This window comes from Symphalangus syndactylus, chromosome 15 (genome assembly GCF_028878055.3).
Source record: "Symphalangus syndactylus isolate Jambi chromosome 15, NHGRI_mSymSyn1-v2.1_pri, whole genome shotgun sequence".
Lineage (NCBI taxonomy): Eukaryota > Metazoa > Chordata > Mammalia > Primates > Hylobatidae > Symphalangus > Symphalangus syndactylus.
This window is the reverse complement of record NC_072437.2, coordinates 50,281,300-50,296,672: the sequence shown is the minus strand read 5'-3', so window position 1 is coordinate 50,296,672 and position 15,373 is coordinate 50,281,300. Positions and strand designations below refer to the sequence as shown.

Genomic DNA, 15,373 nt, shown 5'->3' with positions numbered 1-15,373 from the left:
TTAGCTTAACTAATTACATCTGCAATGACTATATTTCCAATTAAGATCACATTCTGTAGTATAGAGGGTTTGAACATCAATATATCTTTTCAGAGGAAAACACTCATAACAATACGTTTAACAAAAATGCACAAAAAGCAGGAAGGAGGGGCACTATATAAGAATGAAGATTATGTGTTCATTGGTATTAAATTAGTATAAATCTGAAGTCGATTTTCAAAAATTTAGATATTTATAGTATGTCCTAGAGCAAACTTGAAGATAATAATTTCAAATTAGAATTATAAAATTACTAACGGAATTGTGACAGTTGACAATATCAATTTAAAATTAGAGAAGACAGTAAAGTAAGAACATATGAAGAAAAAAGACATAAGACATATATAAAACAAAAATAAAAATGGCAGATGCAAATTCAACTATAGCAGTAATAACAGGAATGTTAATGAATTAACAATCAGTCTAAATGCAGAGGTTAACAGACTGTATTTCTTTAAAAGATAAGAACCAGCCTTTTGCTCTCTGTAGGTATACACTTTATATCCAAAGATCTAAATAGATTGAAAGTAAAAGGATTTAAAAAGATACTATAAACATAACAATCAAAAAAGATGTGGAGTGGCTATACTACTCTCTGACAAAAGTTTTTGATTTTCAAACAAAAGTTTTTACTAAAGATAAGGAGGATAACCTTGAAAAAGAAGAATATATTTGAAAAAAATCACATTTCTCTATTTTAAAACTTACTATACAGCCAGGATAATCAAGACTGTGTAGTATCAGTATAAGGATACAGATGATTTTATATATATACATATATACATGTATATATGTATATATATGTGTGTGTATATATGTGTATATATACGTGTGTATATATGTGTATATATACGTGCATATGTGTGTGTGTGTGTGTGTGTGTGGATATAATAAATGGAGTAGAATTGACAGCCTGTTGGTACCCCTTTTATATTTAGATCAGTTAATTTTTGGCAATGACACCAAGACAAATAGGGAAACAACAAATCATTGGGGAAATGAATCATTTCAACAAATGATTGAAATCTACCACTGAGACAATATTCCCATATAAAAGAATGAATTCAAACTCCTACCTCACACCATATACAAAAATTCACTCAAAATAGATCATAGATCTAAACATAAATGCTAGCACTATAAAACACTTAGAGGCATACTTAGAAATACGTCCTTATGCCCTTGGATTAGATTACAATTTCTTAGGTTTGATATCAAAAACATAAGTGATAAAAAAAAGACAAATCTAGCTAAATGAAAATTAAAATATTTGTACTACAAATGATGTCATCATGGGCATGAAAAGACAGCCCATTGAATGGGAGAATGGGGGAAGTATTGGGTATCAGTCTTCACAGAAAGCTGAAAATAAGAATTGTAATCCTATATTCTATTCTAAGCTATAGTAACAAATCCATTTTAAATATATTAAGAGTATGCTGAAATTTTATGTTTCAGTTTAATAAATCTTAGTTGTTCTCACAGATGATAAGTATATTTTCAAGTAACATGAGAACCACTGCCTCAAAATTGAAAATACTTCATTATACTTAATTCTAATGAGCAGTGTGATCAAATATCAACTTTTAGTTGGATTTTTGCTACTATCTTAAAAGTGCGTCTTGCATAATGTATAACAACATGGATTGAATCAAAAGGCATAATATTAACATCTAACTTTGTTGTTTATTCAACTCAATCTACTTATATATACAAATTTGATATTTACTTTTTAAAATATTTAACAGGCATAAGTGCCCATAAATCAGTTATGACAATCATTATTGAAACAATCAATAGTAAGGAATATGCATTAATTCAAATAATATTGATAGGCTCATGAACCTGCATCAGTCTTCTGTGAAGTAAGAAAAATGAGACATCTTCAAAAAATCAATATTTTTCTTTTTATGTCATTCACTTCAAGATTATCAATAATACATTACTTTTTTTACCTTATGTGTCAGTGATCTAATTTTTAAATACAGGCATATTTACATTTTAATGTAAAATGGTAATCTGCAAGGAACTGAGAGGCTAAAATCATTTGATGAAAATATTTTTTGAAGTTTATTGCTTAAAACAAACATATATGCATCTCTCTATATGTTTTTACACAAACCCATAAACCTATATATATGTTCTATTGTATATTTGTGTGCAGCAGTGTGAGAAAGCTTGTCTTTTAAAGTGTTCCTTCACCTCCATGGAAAATGCTCGTTCATTTTATTCTGAAGGTAAATTGCATGAAGAAAATAACAGAAATCTCAGTACCCATCTTTTTTAACACTTGTGAACCAGAACGTTATACAGGTATGTACTTAGGTAAAAATACAAAATGTGACATTACAGCACCCATTCATCAAAAAGGAAACATTTTAATTGGTTATAGGTGGAAAATATCTACTTGACAGTCAGTTTCTCACTTTCACATAAGTGCTTTGCTGCTTGGATGCCTAATCTTGTTTAGTGTAGGGAAAGTAATTTGACATGAAAGTACCTAGATGGCTGCCGAAAATTAATTGCCAATTAAAAAAGAAAAATGTTTGTGCTACTCTATAAACAAGCCAACATATAAACCTTTCAGTCTTGTTGCTTTATTTATGTCTTTATAGATCTGGTTTCAAGCTATTTGCATACAATTTACAAATTCATATTATAATTCTCCAGTATATTTATGATTTTATAGTTGTATATATTTTAGCTCCATGAGAAATATTTATTTCTGTATGCTTCTGTTGCTTATTATTTAACAAAAACATCACATTACATTTGATAGTTTATGTGTCTTCTTTACAATAAGACATTTTCATTTGAAAAGGGAGAAAGAAGTACTTTACCACCACCAACAGACAGAGATTGAACACTATTGTGTGTACGTCAAACACGCGTGCACACACACACACACACACACCATCACCACCACCACCACCATAGAACCAATTAGAAAACAATTTAAAGAATATTCCAGACCCCTTTATCTCCATGTTGGTCTACAAAATATTGAGGCTACTGATTTTTTCAGAGGTAATAGGAGGCTATTCTATATGAAGGAAACTATTTTTGAGAAATTAAAGGATTCTGATAAGTTTAATACTTGTAAACTGTTAGCCATTTGAAAATCTGAACTGGCAAAAAGAGAAGCCATTCCAATTTTTAGCAGTCTCTCCTAAAGGAGAAAGTTGGATTGAAGATAAAATCTCTAATTATAATAACTAGAGAAAATCAAATGATAAGGGGAAAGTGCCAATATTCTAAAAATGTTAGAGAAATCAGTAATGATATGTCTAGGTAAACTGGAGAAATATTAAAGAAATAAATGATATTTGAATCTAGATAGGATATAAAGGATAATATCATATCCAGATGTGCCTGGCAATATAAACTATAAAATAATATAAAAATAATAAAATTCAATCCAGTGTTCTATGACATTGGGCTATATAATGCATAGGAGTACAAGTCATGTTACACATGACTGCTGCACTAACTTTGAAAGTTCCACTTTATACTTCCACCTAGTAAAGAATTACAATTTTGTTTTTGGAAATAACTAACAAAGACTTTTTGATTTTATATTTGAAGCATAGACTTGTAGGACCATGTTTATAATTAACCCTTGTAAGACTTAATATCTGTTACATCATCATACTTCCCATTTTGAAATGTTGACAGCTTTCTCTGGTTATGTAAAATTACCTGTGAGATAAAAGGTGGTCATTTATTACAGATCAAGCATTCATCACCGCTATCATACTGCACCTGGGGGGATAATGATGAAAATAATTATTTTCAAAAATAATAGCAGGAACTTCAGTATTTTACTTTGTTATTAAATAAAAACAAGTTTCTTATTAAGAGTTAAATAAAACAACATGTATTTTTTCACCTATACCAGCAAACTAGACCCAGCTCACTGGCATTCTTAATTCTATTCATTATCTTTTGTACAGTCACTCTGATTCCTAACAATGGGGTTATCTTTTCCTTGTTCTTATATTGAATTGGGGCACAGATATTGAAGAAGAGACAGGACATATGCCAGAGATGTTACATCCCCAATATCTCTCTCTTTAATGAGCGCCTCATCACTTCCAAACTGAGCTATTGCAAAAAGCAGCCAAGAATATATTTTAATATTGATTGATTTTTTACTATATGTCCTAGGTTCTGAGAACTGCCTTTACATATATTATTTCATTGGTTTTCTGCAAGATAGGTATTAATCACTCTAATACCATGAAAAAAGAATGCAATAAGTCCTTCTGAGTATGTTATTCCATCTTTGCATTTCTGGGCCTTCAGAAAAGTTTCTTATTCTATGTCTCTCAGTCTTAATTCCAGTACTTTTAAAAATATATTTTAAAACAATATTGCAAAGGAAATAATTGCTTCCCACTCCCCAAATATGTCTCAGTAGAACATCTACTCCAAGAATCAATTTTACTCAAAAATTTGGAGGTAAATTCTTATGTCTTTATACTATAATAATATATATATACTATTATATGGTATAAATACATATTTACATATATTTTAATAATGCAAACTTACATACATTTTTTGAGCCAAAAAAGATGCTTCAAATAAATTTCCAGCTTGAGTTGGCACTTTCTAGGTATGCGAAAAAGGGCTGTGGTATCGTGAACTTTTCACAAGCCTCTGCTTTCAGGCAGATCCGGTTGTGTGTTCCAGTTATAGAATATATGAAGGTAAAAACTCTATTACTTCATATCTGTGAGTAATGCATTTATATTTAGGCAATTGAATCTGTAGCACTTAGAGTAATTTCCCATTGCTTAATGCCGTATAATGTTAGCTGAATTAAAGAACAAATAAAAAATGATTATTTGATTAATATCAGTCTCCCTTATGAAACTGAGCTTATGTGTAGGAGTAGCACTTGCTACTACTAATAAAACTCACGGCTAATAAAACTCACTCTTTTGTTGCATTTCCAGGGTCTAGCTTGAAATTTGGTATAGGAAGCACCCTATAGGTTGAAGTGAGAAATGTTCACACGTGCACACACTCACAGAGAAACACCTATATCTTTACATTTCATTTTGTTTATTTTTGCTTTTAGAATGATTTCCCTAAGTATATTTGTAAAAAACGTTGCAAGTTATCTTACCCCAAGTAAACAATTTATCATACCACTAACACAGCTAACATTCAAGTAGGAAGCCCATTGTATGCACGTTTTGTTTTCATATGCTTTGCAGAATCGATATTTCACGATGTTAATTAATATTAAGCAAAATAAGTTCATGGGCAACTTGAAGTCATCTAGAAAAATTTTCACATATTTGACATTTAACAAACTTATGATATACCTTATGTCTTGATGAAATATATGATTTGAGTCTTCTCACAGAGCAGATGCAATCGAAGTAAGTCTGTGATTAGAATCAGAAAACTTTGATCTAGGTACTGAATATGCTATCAGAAGCTATGTGCTTATATGTGAATTACTTAAACTCATTCAGCTTTTAGCTTTGAACTTGAAAAATACAATATTCAATGTATCAATCTCTCTGGGTGGTTGTGAGGAACAAAGAGGATAACGTGTAGCGAAATGCCTTGTAAACTATAAAACACTACATAAATATGTTGTTCTGTTAACTGTTGTTCCTGGCCAAACACTCACTGGACATTTGGACCAGTTATTCTGACAGATTTGACAGCTGAGCTTCACATGAAGGAGAAAGACTAACATGGACCCCCTCAGACATCTTTGCATTTAATCTTTCTAGCTACTACTGAATTGGTTGATGTAGCAATGGAAACAAAGTCTCTCTTTGCTGTCAATTCCAATGTATTTTTTTCCAAATAGAAAAGAGCAACATCCTCCAAAAGTCCTCTGGTATCACTGCCCTCTGCCGTGCTAGATTATTTAGTATAGATTTGTGCTAACTTTGAATCAATCACATGTACATCTAATTGTTTCTCTTTACCTATTATCAACATAAATTTTGTTGCTATTCTCCACATTCAACATTTCTATTATGAATGAAGATGTGGTAAAAAATCATTTTTATCATTTTAAAGATAGGAAAGTTTTAAAACGAAAACAACCTACTATTGTGGCGATGGCAAATATTTTTAAGGTGGTTGTTACTTAGTTTGTATGAGTGATACATATATATTGGGGAATCCTAACTGACTTTGAAAATTAAGAATTTCTAAAAATTATATAGATAAGCTCCATTTCCAAAATAGCTTTTCAGGTTGTACCAGTTTTCTGTATTATTTTTTACTCTTTCATAATTGCTTCTGGTGGCTCGATGTCAAACATGGAATGTGTGAGTGTATGTGTGTGTGTGTGTGTGTGTGTGTGTGTTGTCTCTGTGCATGAGAACCATGATCATATGTAGATCACATTACTTTAAAGGTTATTATATACAAATTTACCTTTGTAAAGTTTTTTCCCTATTAGGTATATGAATTTGGAAAATGCATCATTATACCAAAAGGAATAATGTTTTTAAATTCACAGGGTACAAATGAAGTACAGATGGCTGGTAACTTTTAATAATAAGATATTTTTAAAATGTGGCTGGTCTCAGTAGCTCATGCCTGTAATCTCATCACTTTGGGAGGCTGAGGCTGGCAGATTACTTGAGGCCAGGAATTCCAGACTAGCATGGCCAACATGGTGAAGCCCATCCCTACTAAAAATACAAAAATTAGCCAGGCTTGGTGGTGCACACTTGTAGTCCCAGCTACTCAGAAGGCTGAGGCAGGAGAATCACTTGAATATGGGAGATGGGAGGGGGAGGTTGCAGTGAGCCAAGATCTCACCACTGCACTGCAGCCTGGGTAACAGGGTTAGACTCTGTCTCTAATAATAATAATAATGTTTTAAAATTATACTTCATAAAAATATAGTAACATTATTTATATCTGTGAATAACCAAGTTAAGCTACCACATGCCTTTAGACAAGCAACTTTGACTGAGGTAGCAGCAGACAAGCTATTTCAAACAATATTGTATTTTTCAGCTATCAACCATTAAAGGGGGGTGCTGAATATTTTACATATGCTATTTTAACTATCTTAAAGTAGACAGTAAAATTCAATTTAAACATTAAAACTATCTTTCCCTACTAAATAAACCATAGGTGTCCCCTACACTTCTGACACTAATGTAATTATTATTAGCTTGCAATTCTTATCTGAGACAGTTATATAGATAAAGTAAGCCCTAAGTAACATTAAATCGGCCAATTTGACATTCTTCTCAGTAATGACCCTGACATGGCTGTTTTGCTGCAGAATATGGGTATGATTAAGTAATAGCAGGTGGGTCTTTACTGACATTAGTTATTTACTAGTTGCCTTTTCTTACTTTAGATGAACTCTTTAAGACATAGATAATGGATATATATTAAATATTTTTGAAAATTCTAGAGAGTTTCATAAGGATATAGATGTAAATATGTAGATATATAGACTCCAGCCTATTTACAAAAAAAATTTTATAATGATAGTTCATGAAATTGAAGTCTTGTATAAACACCGAAACTCAAATCTGTTTCATTCAGACATTTTTTTAATCTTCATTTGCAAGTTAGAGTTTTATCCATTGATAGCATGTTTTTAAAAAATATTCCCTCATTATCCAAAGAATATTTCCCACACTCACACTGGTATGATCTAATTTTTCATTATACTTTATACGTAAAATGAAAATATTTATTAATAAAATATTATGAATTATATTAATAATCTATATATAAAATGGAAGTAATAATTATTGTATAATATTGTTCTGATTAACATTTTTTAAAAAAGAAAGAGCCATATGAAATTACTTTGAAACAAATCATTTCTACTATAAATTGGAGGATTAGAAGATTTCCTCTGTAGAACTCAAAGCAATTACCCAGGAACTGGATTAGCAGCAAGAAAGCCTCACTTTAATGGATATTGTTAGTGAATTCCCCAATTAAGTAGGAGGTCCTGAGGTTGGAATTTAATTGCTCTGCTTATGAGCCACACCTCAGATACAGAGGCTTCAATTTTCACATATTATGTGTGTGAGAGTTGAGGTGAAGAAAATTGCCACACAACATACCCAATGAAGTAATTAGATTTGAGCACTGAAAACCATGCACAATTTTAGACAAAATTTCTGAAATATTCTTTATTTGGAACAATACATGAGCTAATTCCCATGAAAACTCAGACATCTGGACTTAAGTAAATGTTCTGGGTGTCCAGTGGTCTGGGAAATAACAAAACATTCCCTCCAAATTAGTCAATTTATGTTTAGATAATTCTGCATAGTAGTCTCCAAAATCTCAGTGGCTTACAACACAAGCGTTTTTTTTTCTTTTTTTTTTTTTTTCTTTGGCACACAGATCTGTGGAGGGGCTGCAGCACCTGTGTTTCAGCCTGAAGAATGGGCTCAGCTCAGTTCTGCTTATGTTTCATTTTAGGACTGCTGTGGTTTGGATATTTGTGCCCTCTGAACCTCATGTGGGAATTTGATCTCCTATGTGTTAATGTTGGGAGGTGGGGCTGGTGGGCGGTGTTTGGGTCAGGTGGGTAGAACCCTCATGAATATGTCCTCCCTGGGGGTGAGGGAGCTTTCACACTATTCGTTTCTGGTAGAGCTGGTTATGAAAAAGTTCTTGACAATTCCCCACCTTCCCCTCTGTCCATGTGATCTCTTTGCACATGCAAAGAGATCCTCTTGTGCTTTCTGACATGAACTGGAACAGCCAGAGGATCTCACCAGATGCAGTTGTCTGGTCTTGAACTTTCCAGCCACCAGAATTATAAGCCAAATAAACTTTTTAAATATATTATCCAGTTTTAGGTTATCTGTTATTACCACACTAAATGGACTAAAACAAGGTCTAAGCTGAAGAAGCGATCACTATCTAAGGTATTTTTCTTTTTCAAGGCACAGAGCAGGGCACCTAGAGTGTAAGCTAAACTGGGCAGGTCCACAGAAGCATGTGTGAAGCTAACTCATCTTTCATTGGCCAAAGAAAATTATATGTCCAAGCCCAATGCCAATGAGGCAGGGAATTATACTACACCCACTATAAACCATAGCAAGAGTAAAGGCAAAAGGAGAATTCTAAACACATGATACTGCCCAGTAAACCCTCAAAGGTGAAAGAGAATTTAGTGCACCAGTGTACTACTTTACCACAATAAAATTGTAAAACTACTTGTGGCAAGTGTTTTAAGAGTTCAAAGGCAACATAAGACACATTTGATGATATGTATTTAAGAAATTTAGTGAGTAATCTCAAAACTGCCATCTTTCAGTCATGCCATTATTAGTAGGCAATTCTCCATGGGTCTTTATGTCATGCAAGCAAGGCAATGACTACCCTTTGTCCAGGATTATCTTTTAAAAGATTTTTGCATAGTAAACAGCCTTGGAAGACAGACGTAATGTCTCCCTGTGGAGTAAAAGGCAAGCATGCTTAAAGCTTAATATCCATATGTGCTTGAACAACAAATTATTATTACTATTTCTTTTCAGAAAAATGTATATTCATTACTATTTATATTAAGGTTACTTTTCGGAATATATGTATTTATATATGTAAATCAAGCTTGTTAATTATGTTATTCAAATTGCCTATACCCTTATAGATTTTTTTTGTCTGCTTGATTTATCAATTACTGTGACAGGTATATTAAATCATCCACTCTGATGGTACATTTGTCTATTTCTCTATGTGTTTATATCTTTTTTGTGCTGCATATTTTAATCACATGTTACTAAGTACACAAAAGTTTAGAATTATAATGTCTTTCTGTATAAATGCTTTTGCTATTATTTGGTGCCTCTCTTTATCTATAATAATATTCTTCATATTAGTACCTTTTTTCCTGAATTTCTACAGCGTCTGCTCACAAATTTACTTCTCTGGTTCTAAGTTTCCTGTTCTTGGAAACTAGTATGAAGAAATACTGCAGATGGTTCACAAAACCCTACGCAGATATTTATTTCGTAACAACAGTGACAATGTAATCTAGAAAATAGAAGTTGTGATGATAGCTCCTTCATTCTTACATTTTCAGAAGTGGTAGAGTTTATAGCTCCCATGGGTAGGCAGTTCTGAAGCATTGCTCTGGCAGTCATTTCTGGATATTACACTGTATCACCCAACAATGTTAAACTTAATTTCTTCTCTTAAATTTCTTTCTTGTTAAACTATCTAGAGTAGATTCTATCTGTCATGCAACTCACATAATGCAGTAACTTACAGCACCACTCTGGTGATAGGAATCTGGAATTGATTCCTTGTTGATCTCCATGGCAGTGATTACATTATTTTCAAATAGAGTACCAGTACCCTCTACATGCAGATTGCAAATGATTTGCTTAAATTATCATTCACAGTCTCTCTTTGGCAGACTGAATGGATGCTGCCATACCATCACACTGGAAATGAGGAATATAACACCATAAGGATGAATGGTTGTTTTACACACTGGTGAGTTTAAAGTGGCAATAACATGACAGGCTTTAAGTCTTTTTTTTATTTAAAAAAAAAAAAAGCCATGGTAGGAAGAAAAACATTTCTATGACTACTCTAAAAAAATTCAGAGCCAGATGCTCTGGGTTGAGAAATTACAACATACATAAAATTCACAAAATCTTCTAGTATCTTATGCACTAATTATAGTATTCATTTGTGAAGAGTTGGAGACTGATACTGAGAATGATGATATTTGAAATGATTTATTTGATTTAAGTGACTCTGAAACTCCCACTCCCACGAAGCCTCACTTGCCTGCAGAGTCACGCCTTGCTTATAGACTCTGAAGGGGCATTACCTCATGTCCACCTCCACTGCCTGTCAGTGCTAACAGGGCCTCTACTAAGGTCAGATTAAGCATGCTGAGTCCCAAAGGATCAGAACATTTACACACCATAAAAAAGATTATAATATTAATACATATATGGCAAAAAAAAATTGTGGGTAAAAGTAATTTCTGGGAACACTAGACCAAAATAGACATAACATGGTTTCAGATTGATTGAATTTATTGATAGGAATATATATATACATAAAAATATATACCAGCCATGTGGTATATATTGTGGTATATATAGTGCTGTTGGGCAAAAATATAAGAAACATACATGTATTTTAATTTTCTAGTAGCCACATAAAAAGCACAAAGAAGAAGGTAAAAGTAATTTTAATAATATATTTCATTTTTAAATATATTTAAAATATTTCAAAATAAAATCAATATAAAACTATTAATGATATATTTTCCTTTCTTTTACTGTTCTCCCAAATCCAGCATGATTTTACATTTATATCCTATCTCAATTTCAGGTGCTAACTTTTTATCAGAAATACTTGATTTATTTACATATAATAAAACAAATTGAAAAAGTAGATTCAGATCCCCAAGATTGTCCAAATATAATTAAACATTTTTCAGTAACAGAATAAAGAACGAAAATAACATTTTACATTAATATTTGCATCTAGATTGAAAAAACTCCTTTTGACATCATCAGGGAAATATGATGGGTAGTTACTTCGAGAAAACCAGAATAGTCTACTACATATTTGAAAGGAAAGAAAGGAGGAAGAATGGAAAGAGGAAAAGAAGGAAACAATAGAAGAAGAGGGGACAGGAGAAAGGGAGGGAGGAAGTGAGGAGGAGATGGAATAATGAAGGAATTAAGGAAAGAAAGTAACAAGAATAACAAAGGGTTTCTGGAAATTAACAATATTATCAATATATAGCTAGAAAGATAAGAGAAAGAGATAAGTTTCAAGGGCCAGCTACTGACGTGAACAATAAACTGAAAACATATCCTAATATAAAGAGCCAAAGAAAAAAGAAAAAAGAAAGTAGACGTAAGAGAAGAGTTAACAAGGAGACTTACTTCCAGTTGTTTAACAATTGCCTATGCTTTAGAGCCGAGAATGTGATAGAAAAAAGATGGAAAACACAAATACTACAAACAAAATAGAAAACACAAAATCTCCGGAAAATCTCCTGAACATGGTCTTCAAAGATTTGACTGTTCACAAATTACTGAAGCAAGATAAAATAAATAATGTATATACAAAAATATGCTACCCACAAGGGTTAGAAATCAGACTGACCTAATACAGTGCTTATAACACCAGATTCTGCAAATCTGTGTAGCGAGGTCTTGAAAGTTTTGAAAACTGTGCAAGCAAACAATTTTGAACTTCAAATTCTAAGTTAATATATTGTAGTGTAAAGCAAAATAAAGACATTTTCAGTCATAAAGTAATGAGAGTGCTCATTACCATTATCTTATATAAAACTAAATATTCTGGCCGGGTGCAGTGGCTCATGCCTGTAATCCCAGCACTTTCGGAGGCTGAGGCGGGCGGATCATGAATTCAAGAGATCGAGACCATCCTGGCCAATATGGTGAAACTAACAATACAAAATTACAAAAAAACAAAAATTATAAAAACACAAAAATTAGCTGGGTGTGGTGGCATGCGCCTGTAGTCCCTACTACTCGGGAAACTGAGGCAGGAGAATTGCTTGAACCTGGGAGGCGGAGGTTGCAGTGAGCCAAGATGGCACCACTGCACTCCAGCCTTGGTGACAGAGTGAGACTCCGGAAAAAAAACAAAATTAAATATTCTGAAAGATTCTCTCGGAAAAGAAAAAAAAATGTGGAAGTAGGAATATGAGAACGTTGATATGAGGCAGAAAAAATACTGACAGAATGACTTCGGGATGAAGAAAAATAAGTGAAAATACATTTTTGAAAAGTAGTTGTCCTGGATGTTTAGAAAAATGTACTTTGGCAAAGTTTAGGGACTTATGGATCATTTTCTTTTCTCAAGTTAGTCTAACTGTAATACAGGGCTCTGAAGTGATTGATATTCAACATCATAATATATTCAAGCATAATATATTCAATGTCAACCAAAAATTTAAAAAGTAGATAATGTTCTTACTATTTCAAAGCATACAGCAGAAGTTAAAAATTATAAAGTGAAAATATACATAACAAAACCAAAAAAATGTAGACAGGAGGAAAGATGGGAGGTTATATAATGAGGAGAAATTCTTTATCTCATACTGAGCATTAAACATAAATGTCCAAGTTGATTTTTTTAATTTTAAGAACATTATGTAACATATTTTAATTATATGCTTATAAGAAATTTATTTTATTCTTAGACTCTTCTGTTCTAGAGATCATTTTGAATTAAAAGAAAATCATGTTGTCCTTATTCTAGTTTTTTCATTTAATATACACAGTATATTTATTAATCGGTTTTAAAAGTTCTTTTTTTCTTTTCTATTTTCTTTTTTTCTTGAGGAAATAGAAGTAAGCATGAACATTCGAAATGACTAGCAAAATACCTCTATATATTCTCACAAAGCAAATGCACTTTTAAAAGCTCCCATGTGGGAAACTTCTTCTCAAATGAAAGATGGAAAAACATTGGGGTAAGAGGTAACCAAATCACCCAAAATAAAAAAGATTTTTAAGTAGAAAACTAATACTACACAGCAGAACTTCTCTATATGTTCAAAATCCTAACGTTTTTCTTAAGGAGTTGGGATGGAGTCAACAAGTCCCAAATCAGTCTTTCTATATTAAAAAGAGACAAAAGGGAGAATCTAATGAGCTTAAACTCAGAGCCACAGAGATAATGAGAGCAAGAGACCTTGGTCTGTAAGCAGCAACTCCCTTTGTTTCACGTTGAATACCCTCATCTAGTTATTAGTTCTTCCTCCAGTAATCTATCAAACAATGAGGGACTAGAATTTTAAAAGGTGCATCGCCACAGAAAGCAAGCTGGTGCTGAGCTAGTGAAAAGGTGAGATAATGAGATTGACATTGCTGACACTGGAAATCTGGTGATATAAAGATTAGTTTACAATCAAATTACTCTCATATTCACTTATAGCCAAATAAGTAAAGAGGCCACCTGTAAAGTATTTTCCCCATGAGCAATGGTATGGAGACTGTTATAATAAACACATGTTTTAGGCAGCAAGGAATTCAGTGGAAGTTGCTAGACATGTAGGTTGTCCAAAACTAAGCAAGATTCTCCTAAATGAATGATTCATCCATAGTAACAACACTAATTCATTATTGACTTTCAGTTTATATCTGTTTTCAATTTTTCCAATCTGTTGCAGTGCAATAGAAGTGGTGGTTTGTTGTGTTGTTGTTTTAAAATGTTGTTTTAAGTACATAATTTCACTCCATTTGTGCCAGGAAAATGCCTAAACACCTTCATTAGAAATAAAGCAAATCTGTTCAACAGTACTCCGAACAGCAGGCACTGTATGCTTTATTGAACAGAAAAGCTTTAACAAGCCTTATCGTGTACACATGTTCATTGTGCCTGTGTCTGTTTATGTTCTCAAACTTCCTGAAAATATGGGTACAACAACAAAGCTGTGTTTAGCTACCCTACTTACTTGGCCAGGTGGTTGATTATATGGTTTGGCATATTTTTTGCAGGTGGTATACAAAATCATATGTACGAGCTGTTCAGCCCACTGAACTGTTTTTTGCAACATTTTTTGCTAAATGACACAGCCCCAGCCACACATAACAACATATAATCATGCCAGAGTGATATCTTCTCTGGATTCATTTAGCTTTGCAAAGAATTCTCTAAGAAAGACATTTTCCTGCTTTCATTTCTGTTTCATGCTGGGTAATGTTGGCAAGAATTATTCATGGCACATGTGAGCAATTCAAAGAAATATTGTCAAAAAAAAAACAAGGCAGCTTTGCAGAGGTGCGCTATCTGCTTGATGACTTGGCATGCTGCCCCTGGTGCTTGGCATAGCACCCTAGCTGTTGGCACAGGGGATGTTATATATACTTGCCATTGGGCCTCTACTGTGCTACCTGCTGTGCACGATCAATATCAACCAACTGCATAAACAACCGGATGAACCTTGTATCTGAGGGATAGCAAATGGCATTTGAATTATTTTACATAAATCTGAAAATGTAATAGCGGTTGACATTCCTATTAGTATTATATCTGAGCACGATGATCATAATTGAGTAACATTAAATTTAGTTTATTGAACAGCAGTCCATTGCCCACTTTACTGTGACTATGATCTGTGTAATGAAACCAGCAGTACGAAAAATTCTCTCAGTTGGTACACTTCCTGGAGAGCAGCCAAAGTATTTATTGCTATTTGTGCAATTAATGGCCGTATCGATTTCTTTTTTTTTTCTAGTAAATAGTAGATAAGTTGTGCTAAGTTTTCTTAGCTCTTCAAGGTTTGTTTCAGCTGTAATTAATGTGACTATAAGAATAATACTCAATTGTTCTCAGGAACTGGTTTTCATGTCTG

The 15,373-nt window shown here is 32.8% G+C and overlaps 1 long non-coding RNA gene across 2 annotated transcripts in view; it reads left to right on the top strand.

Moving 5' to 3' along the window:
• LOC129463824 (uncharacterized) overlaps nucleotides 1–15,373 on the top strand; it is a 175,122-nt gene that overhangs the window by 116,241 nt on the left and 43,508 nt on the right. Inside the window, exon 5 of one of the 2 annotated variants that reach the window (XR_010115927.1) lies at nucleotides 8,407–8,586. The exons of the other annotated variant lie outside the window; for it this stretch is intronic. This is a non-coding gene — a long non-coding RNA (uncharacterized lncRNA). Of the gene's footprint in view, nucleotides 1–8,406; nucleotides 8,587–15,373 lie in introns of those variants that run through there. 2 annotated transcript variants of the gene reach the window in all.